The sequence below is a fragment of the Bufo bufo genome, chromosome 8, assembly GCF_905171765.1.
Source record: "Bufo bufo chromosome 8, aBufBuf1.1, whole genome shotgun sequence".
Taxonomy (NCBI): domain Eukaryota; kingdom Metazoa; phylum Chordata; class Amphibia; order Anura; family Bufonidae; genus Bufo; species Bufo bufo.
Window position 1 is genome coordinate 73,499,313 of NC_053396.1, and position 8,574 is coordinate 73,507,886.

Here is an 8,574-nt window from a genome sequence, read left to right on the forward strand (position 1 = left end):
TCAGGCATTTGAAATACAGCCATTTGAAATAGAGCCATTTTGGGGAAAAAAATATTTACTTCAGGCCTACACTGGTTCTGACCCTGTGAGATACACCCTCTACATACAGGGGTTTGATGCAGGGATTTGAAATACAGCCATTTGAAATACAGCCATTTTGTGCAAAGAAATATTTACTTGAGGCCTACACTGGTTCAGGCCCTGTGAGATACTCCCTTTACATACAGGGGTTTGATTCAGATATTTGAAATACAGCCATTTGAAATATAGCCATTTTGTGCAAAGAAATGTTTACTTCAGGCCTACACTGGTTTAGGCCCTGTGAGATACTCCGTCTACATACAGGGGTTTTATATAGGGATTTGAAATACAGCCATTAGAAAATACAGCCATTTTGTGCAAATAAATATTTACTTCAGGCCTACACTGGTTCAGGCCCTGTAAAATACCGCCTCTACACACAGGGGTTTGATTCATGGGTTTGAAATACAAACATTTTGGGCAAAGAAATATTTACTTCAGGCCTACACTGGTTCTGGACCTGTGAGATACTCTCTCTACATATAGTGGTTTGATTCAGGGATTTGAAATACAGTCATTTGAAATACATCCATTTTGGGCAAAGAAATATTTAATTCAGGCCTATACTAGTTCAGGCCCTGTGAGATAATCCCTCTACATTTCAGGGTTTGAATCAGGCATTTGAAATACAGCCATTTGAAATTCAGCCATTTTGGTCAAAGAAATATTTAATTTAGGCCTACACTGGTTCTGGCCCTGTGAGATACACCCTCTACATACAGGGGTTTGAATCAGGCATTTGAAAAACAGCCATTTGAAATACAGCCATTTTGTGTAAAGAAATATTTACTTTAGGACTACACTGGTTCTGGCCCAATAAGATAGACCTTCTACATAGAGAGGTTTGATTCAGGCATTTGAAATGCAGCCATTTGAAAATACAGCCATTTTGTGCAAAGAAATATTTGCTACAGGCCTACACTGGTTCAGGCCCTGTGAGATTCTCCCTCCCTCTACATACAGGGGTTTAATTCAGGGATTTGAAATACAGCCATTTTGTGCAAGGAAATATTTACTTCAGGCCTACACTGGTTCTGGCACTGTGAGATACACCCTCTACATACAAGGGTTTGAATCAGGCATTTGAAATACAGCCATTTGAAATACAGCCATTTTGTTCAAAGAAATATTTACATCATTCCTACACTGGTTTAGGCCCTGTGAGATACTCACTCTACATACAGTGGTTTTATATAGGGATTTGAAATACAGCCATTTGAAATACAGCCATTTTGTGCAAAGAAATATTTGCTACAGGCCTACACTGGTTCAGGCCCTGTGAGATTCTCCCTCCCTCTACATACAGGGGTTTAATTCAGGAATTTGAAATACAGCCATTTTGTGCAAGGAAATATTTACTTCAGGCCTACAGTGGTTCAGGCCCTGTGAGATACCCCCTCTACATACAGGGGTTTGTGTCATGGATTTGAAATACAGCCATTTGAAATACAGCCATTTTGTGCAAAGAAATATTTACTTCAGGTATACACTGGTTCAGGCCCTGCGAGATACCCCCTCTACATATAGGGGTTTGATGCAGGGATTTGAAATACAGCCATTTGAAATACAGCCATTTTGTGCAAAGAAATATTTACATCATTCCTACACTGGTTTAGGCCCTGTGAGATACTCACTCTACATACAGTGGTTTTATATAGGGGTTTGAAATACAGCCATTTGAAATACAGCCATTTTGTGCAAAGAAATATTTGCTACAGGCCTACACTGGTTCAGGCCCTGTGAGATTCTCCTTCCCTCTACATACAGGGGTTTAATTCAGGGATTTGAAATACAGCCATTTTGTGCAAGGAAATATTTACTTCAGGCCTACACTGGTTCTGGCACTGTGAGATACACCCTCTACATACAAGGGTTTGAATCAGGCATTTGAAATACAGCCATTTGAAATACAGCCATTTTGTTCAAAGAAATATTTACATCATTCCTACACTGGTTTAGGCCCTGTGAGATACTCACTCTACATACAGTGGTTTTATATAGGGATTTGAAATACAGCCATTTGAAATACAGCCATTTTGTGCAAAGAAATATTTGCTACAGGCCTACACTGGTTCAGGCCCTGTGAGATTCTCCCTCCCTCTACATACAGGGGTTTAATTCAGGAATTTGAAATACAGCCATTTTGTGCAAGGAAATATTTACTTCAGGCCTACAGTGGTTCAGGCCCTGTGAGATACCCCCTCTACATACAGGGGTTTGTGTCATGGATTTGAAATACAGCCATTTGAAATACAGCCATTTTGTGCAAAGAAATATTTACTTCAGGCCTACACTGGTTCAGGCCCTGCGAGATACCCCCTCTCCATATAGGGGTTTGATGCAGGGATTTGAAATACAGCCATTTGAAATACAGCCATTTTGTGCAAAGAAATATTTGCTACAGGCCTACACTGGTTCAGGCCCTGTAAAATTCTCCCTCCCTCTACATACAGGGGTTTAATTCAGGGATTTGAAATACAGCCATTTTGTGCAAGGAAATATTTACTTCAGGCCTACACTGGTTCTGGCACTGTGAGATACACCCTTTACATACAAGGGTTTGAATCAGGCATTTGAAATACAACCATTTGATATACAGCCATATTGTGCAAAGAAATATTTACTTCAGGCCTACACTGGTTCTGGCACTGTGAGATACACCCTCTACATACAAGGTGTAGGAGAGTACCTGGGGTGGTGGTAAACGGGAGGTACGTGCCAGCGGGGGTCCTGGCCCCGCTGGAGTAAGAGCTGGAAAAGTGCATTTTGCAGCGGTTACGCTGTTAACAACGGATCCGGGCCGGCTCTTATTGGGAGCAGGCAGATATGCGGGCGGGTGCCTGTCTCCCCACGGTCCAGGCCAGGTTTTGCAGGGAAGGGTTAAAACCTGACCAGCAACAAGGGTGTGGTCGTCAGTGTGGAGCTTCTGTGTTCTCTGGCTGTGAGAGTGAGGAGTGGAGGTGAGCTGGGCTGCGTGCTGAGGCCTGTAAAGGAGTGTGCAGGGACCCGCAGCTGAATCCAGGAGGGATCCATGTCCTGTGGCTAGGAGCCGGACCCATGGACTTACTTCCCCAAGGAGAAAAGGTGACATTACTCCTGGCTTTAAATAGACTTTGCTTTATGTGACTGAAACAGGCCTCAAGTAGCCTGCAGCAGGGACTTGCTGTGTTTGAACTATTATTTTGCTGTGTGTGACCACCCTCCCTGTGAACTGCACCGTCTTTCACAAATATGCACCGTGTGAATAAACAAAGCATTGTGTTTTACACTAAGACCGGTCTGTGATGCCTCTATACTGCACTCGCTACCACTGCCTACCAGAGCGGATCCCCACAATTGGTGGAGGATGCGGGCAAACAGCAGTGAGGCCGAAAAATTGTGTTGTTTGAACTGTACGTCATATATTAAGCCGGCAAGTTTTGTGGCTCCAGATAAGATGGAGGAAGCCATTAGACACTTGGTGCAAAGTAATGAGGAGGCTACTCGGAGACATGAGGAAGCCCTGAGAGACCAGCGGCAGTTAAATAGTCTACTGGCCCAGCAACTGGCGACTATGCAGGAATCCATGCGTGTGTTACAACAACAAGCCATCCCAGGGGGAACCGCAGTCCTACCTGCTGCCCGGGATAAGGTGCGCTCAGCGTTAAGAAAGATGGGCCCCGAGGATGATATCGAGGCGTTCCTGATGGTCTTCGAACGCACTGCGGAACAGGAAAGGTTACCTGCAGAACAGTGGGCCGAAGTAGTAGCACCATTTTTAGTGGGAGACGCACAAAAGGCCTACTTCGACCTCAGTCAGGAGGAAGCCAAGAGCTATAAGAGGCTGAAGGGGGAGGTGTTGGCTCGTCTTGGGGTTAATACCTATGTGCGTGCACATCGAGTCTACCAGTGGGCCTTCTCTGAGTCCCGGCCTGCTCGGTCCCAGGCCTATGACCTGTTACACCTAGTAAAAAAATGGCTGCAGCCTGAGACATTGAGCCCCTCGCAGATGGTGGAACGGGTGGTGGTCGATCGTTTGGTGCGGACCCTGCCAAGGGCCATACAGCGCTGGGTTGGTCAGGGAGACCCCGGCAACCTGGATCAGTTAGTAAGCCTAGTCGAGAGGTATGTGGCGACCCAGGACTTGGTGCGGGACTCAACGCAGGTACGGGAATCCCGTCAGGCTCCCTCACAGGCTAGGGATCCGGAAAAAGGGACCCAACCACAAAGGGGGGGGGAGGCTAGTCCTACTCCAGGGAAGAGAGACCGGGGAGGGACCACGGGGATTCAATGTTGGCACTGCCACGGCCTGGGACATAGGGCAGCGAACTGTCCTCAAACACCTGAACCCATGGACTGCGGGTTCGCTCGCCGGTCCTCTTTCTTTGCCCGGCCTGTATGTACCGCAGATGCCTGGCCGGACGCCGATATGCCACCTCTGTGCCAAGTCTTGATCGATGGGCATCCGATTAATGCTTTGCTGGACTCTGGGAGCCTGGTAACCCTAGTGCATGAGTCCTTAGTGTCTGAGACACTCCCAGAGAAGCAAACCCTGTCCATTGTCTGTATCCATGGGGATCGCCGGGAGTACCCCACTGCCAGGGTTACCATGTCCGTGTTGGGCAAAGAGGTGCAGCATGTCGTCGGAGTGGGACGCCAAATCCCTTATGCCGCCATACTGGGAAGGGATTTTCCTTTATTCTGGACTCTATGGAAGAGCGATATGCCTTCCCTTAGGGACAGACGACAATCTGGCCCAGTGCCCGAGGATCCCGATGCGGGGATACCAGCCGTAGGGGTCACCACATCACCTGTAGAGTGTCATCCCGATAGGTTTCCCCTAGAGGTGTTGGCAGGCGAATCCGTGGAAACCCCGTCCATCCCGGACCTGGAGGTATCCCGTGACACGTTCGGGACCGCCCAGCTCCAGGATCCGACATTATTGCGGGCGAGGGAAGGGGTGACAGTGGTAAATGGGGTGGCTCAGCACCCAGGGGCCGACTCGGTATTTCCCCATTTAGCTTTTAACCAGGACCTGCTGTATAGGGTGGACAAGGTGCAGCACGAGGTAGTGGAGCAGCTGGTGGTACCCCAGCCATACCGCCGTGTGGTACTGGACTTGGCCCACTCCCACGTGCTGGGAGGACACTTGGGCGTAAAAAAAAACCAAGAGCGGATTCTGCAAAGGTTCTATTGGCCCGGGGTTTATGAGGAGGTCAAAAGGTTTTGCCAATCCTGTCCAGTGTGTCAGATGACGAGCCCCCAACCCCACTATCGCAGTCCCCTAGTACCCATGCCCATCATTGAGGTCCCCTTCGAAAGAATAGGGATGGATCTGGTAGGCCCCATAAACAAGTCGGCCAGAGGGCACCAGCATATCTTGGTGGTCTTAGACTATGCCACCAGATATCCTGAAGCGATCCCACTACGTCATACTTCAGCTAAGCTCATAGCTAAAGAACTCATGGGCATGTTCGCAAGAGTGGGGATTCCAAAAGAGATCCTGACCGACCAGGGGACACCCTTCATGTCTAAGGTGACGAGGGAGCTCTGCAAGCTTTTAGGGGTTAAACGGTTACACACGTCCGTATACCATCCTCAAACCGACGGACTAGTGGAGCGCTTTAACAAAACCCTAAAAACTATGCTTAAAAGAACCGTAGCCAAAGACGGAAAGGATTGGGACTTGTTGCTGCCGTACGTATTGTTCGCAGTGCGAGAAGTGCCCCAGGCCTCTACGGGATTCTCGCCCTTCGAGCTATTGTACGGTCGACGGCCAAGAGGGTTGCTGGACATCGCTAAAGAGGCGTGGGAGCAACAGCCCACCCCACACAAGAGTATTATAGAGCATATAGAAAAGATGCAGGACCGTATCGAGACAGTCCTACCAATCGTCCGGGAACACATGGAGGCCGCCCAACTGGCACAGAGCCGGGTATACAACCGGAGTGCCCAGGTCCGGACATTTAACCCGGGTGACCGGGTACTGGTGCTAGTCCCCACCATTGACAGTAAGTTTTTGGCACGGTGGCAAGGTCCCTACGAGGTGAAAGAGAAGGTAGGGCCAGTGAATTACAAGATATCCCAGCCAGGCCGGCGGAAGCCAGAACAGGTATATCATGTAAATTTACTGAAATCGTGGAGAGATAGGGAGTGTCTCATTGGGGACGGCCCAAGCACTGTCTTGTCTGCGGGGAAGATCCCAGCTCCACCCGAGGTCCCGGAGGGCACCTCCACGGTAAAGATAGCGGGTGGTCTGTCGACCAAACAAGCTCAGGAAGCCAAAGAGTTGGTGAGTCGAAATAGGGACGTGTTCTCTGAGCTTCCTGGTCGAACTTCGGTAGTCCGACATGACATCGTCACCGAGCCCCACGTCAGGGTACGGTTAAAGCCGTATCGTGTACCGGAGGCCCGGCGACAGGCCATTTCAGAAGAAGTAAGGTCGATGTTGAGGTTAGGGGTGATTGAGGAGTCAAGGAGCGAGTGGGCCAGCCCCATAGTCCTCATCCCAAAACCTGACGGTACTCTGCGCTTCTGCAATGACTTTAGAAAGCTCAACGAAGTGTCGAAATTCGATGCCTACCCCATGCCCCGGGTAGACGAGCTCATAGAACGGCTAGGGAAAGCTCGCTATTTCTCGGTCCTTGACCTCACCAAAGGATATTGGCAGGTGCCTCTCACGGAGGCGGCAAAGGAGAAGACTGCCTTTGTCACCCCCGAGGGGTTATTGCAGTACCAAGTTTTGCCCTTTGGCCTGCATGGCGCTCCAGCCACCTTCCAGCGATTGATGGACGTCATACTACGGCCCCATCGTCCATATGCTTCGGCATATCTAGATGACATCATCGTGTTTAGCCAGGACTGGGAGAGTCACCTGCCCAAGGTACAGGCCGTAGTCGATTCACTTAGAAAAGCCGGACTGACGGCCAACCCAAAAAAATGTTCGATCGGGTTCGAGGAGGTCCGGTACCTGGGATACGTGATTGGGCGGGGAGTTGTCAGACCCCAGGTAGACAAGGTTGAGGCGATCAAGAGCTGGCCCAGACCTCTTACCACCAAGCAAGTACGTTCGTTCCTAGGGATGATAGTATATTACAGGCGCTTTATCCCCAACTTTGCCACAGTAGCGGCCCCATTGACAAGACTTTTAAAGGGGAGGAAGACTGTGATGGTCCGCTGGGATGAGCAGGCGGAAGAGGCGTTCTCCCGTTTGAGGTCGGCTCTGTGTGGGTCCCCGGTTTTGGTGACACCAGACTTCACACGGGAATTTGTCGTTCAGACGGACGCCTCTGGAGTGGGCCTAGGGGCAGTACTCTCTCAGGAAATCAGTGGGGAGGAACACCCTGTTGTCTTCCTGAGTCGCAAACTCACCCCAGCGGAAACCAGGTACAGCGTGGTAGAGAGAGAATGCCTGGCCATTAAGTGGGCCCTCGAGTCCCTTAGGTACTATCTGTTAGGGAGAAGGTTCCGTCTGGTGACCGACCATTCCCCTCTTCAGTGGATGAGCCGGGCCAAGGAGGGGAGTGCCCGGGTCACCAGGTGGTTCTTATCCCTCCAGAATTTTAAGTTCAGTGTCGAACACAGGGCAGGCCGCTTACAGGGGAATGCCGATGCCCTGTCCCGGGTACACTGTTGTACGTGTGTCCAACCGCTCAGGATTGAACAGGGTGTGCAACCCTTCAGGATTGAACAAAGGGGGGGGATATGTAGGAGAGTACCTGGGGTGGTGGTAAACGGGAGGTACGTGCCAGCGGGGGTCCTGGCCCCGCTGGAGTAAGAGCTGGAAAAGTGCATTTTGCAGCGGTTACGCTGTTAACAACGGATCCGGGCCGGCTCTTATTGGGAGCAGGCAGATATGCGGGCGGGTGCCTGTCTCCCCACGGTCCAGGCCAGGTTTTGCAGGGAAGGGTTAAAACCTGACCAGCAACAAGGGTGTGGTCGTCAGTGTGGAGCTTCTGTGTTCTCTGGCTGTGAGAGTGAGGAGTGGAGGTGAGCTGGGCTGCGTGCTGAGGCCTGTAAAGGAGTGTGCAGGGACCCGCAGCTGAATCCAGGAGGGATCCATGTCCTGTGGCTAGGAGCCGGACCCATGGACTTACTTCCCCAAGGAGAAAAGGTGACATTACTCCTGGCTTTAAATAGACTTTGCTTTATGTGACTGAAACAGGCCTCAAGTAGCCTGCAGCAGGGACTTGCTGTGTTTGAACTATTATTTTGCTGTGTGTGACCACCCTCCCTGTGAACTGCACCGTCTTTCACAAATATGCACCGTGTGAATAAACAAAGCATTGTGTTTTACACTAAGACCGGTCTGTGATGCCTCTATACTGCACTCGCTACCACTGCCTACCAGAGCGGATCCCCACAAAGGGTTTGAATCAGGCATTTGAAATACAACCATTTGATATACAGCCATATTGTGCAAAGAAATATTTACTTCAGGCCTACACTGGTTCTGGACCTGTGAGATACTCTCTCTACATATAGTGGTTTGATTCAGGGATTTGAAATACAGTC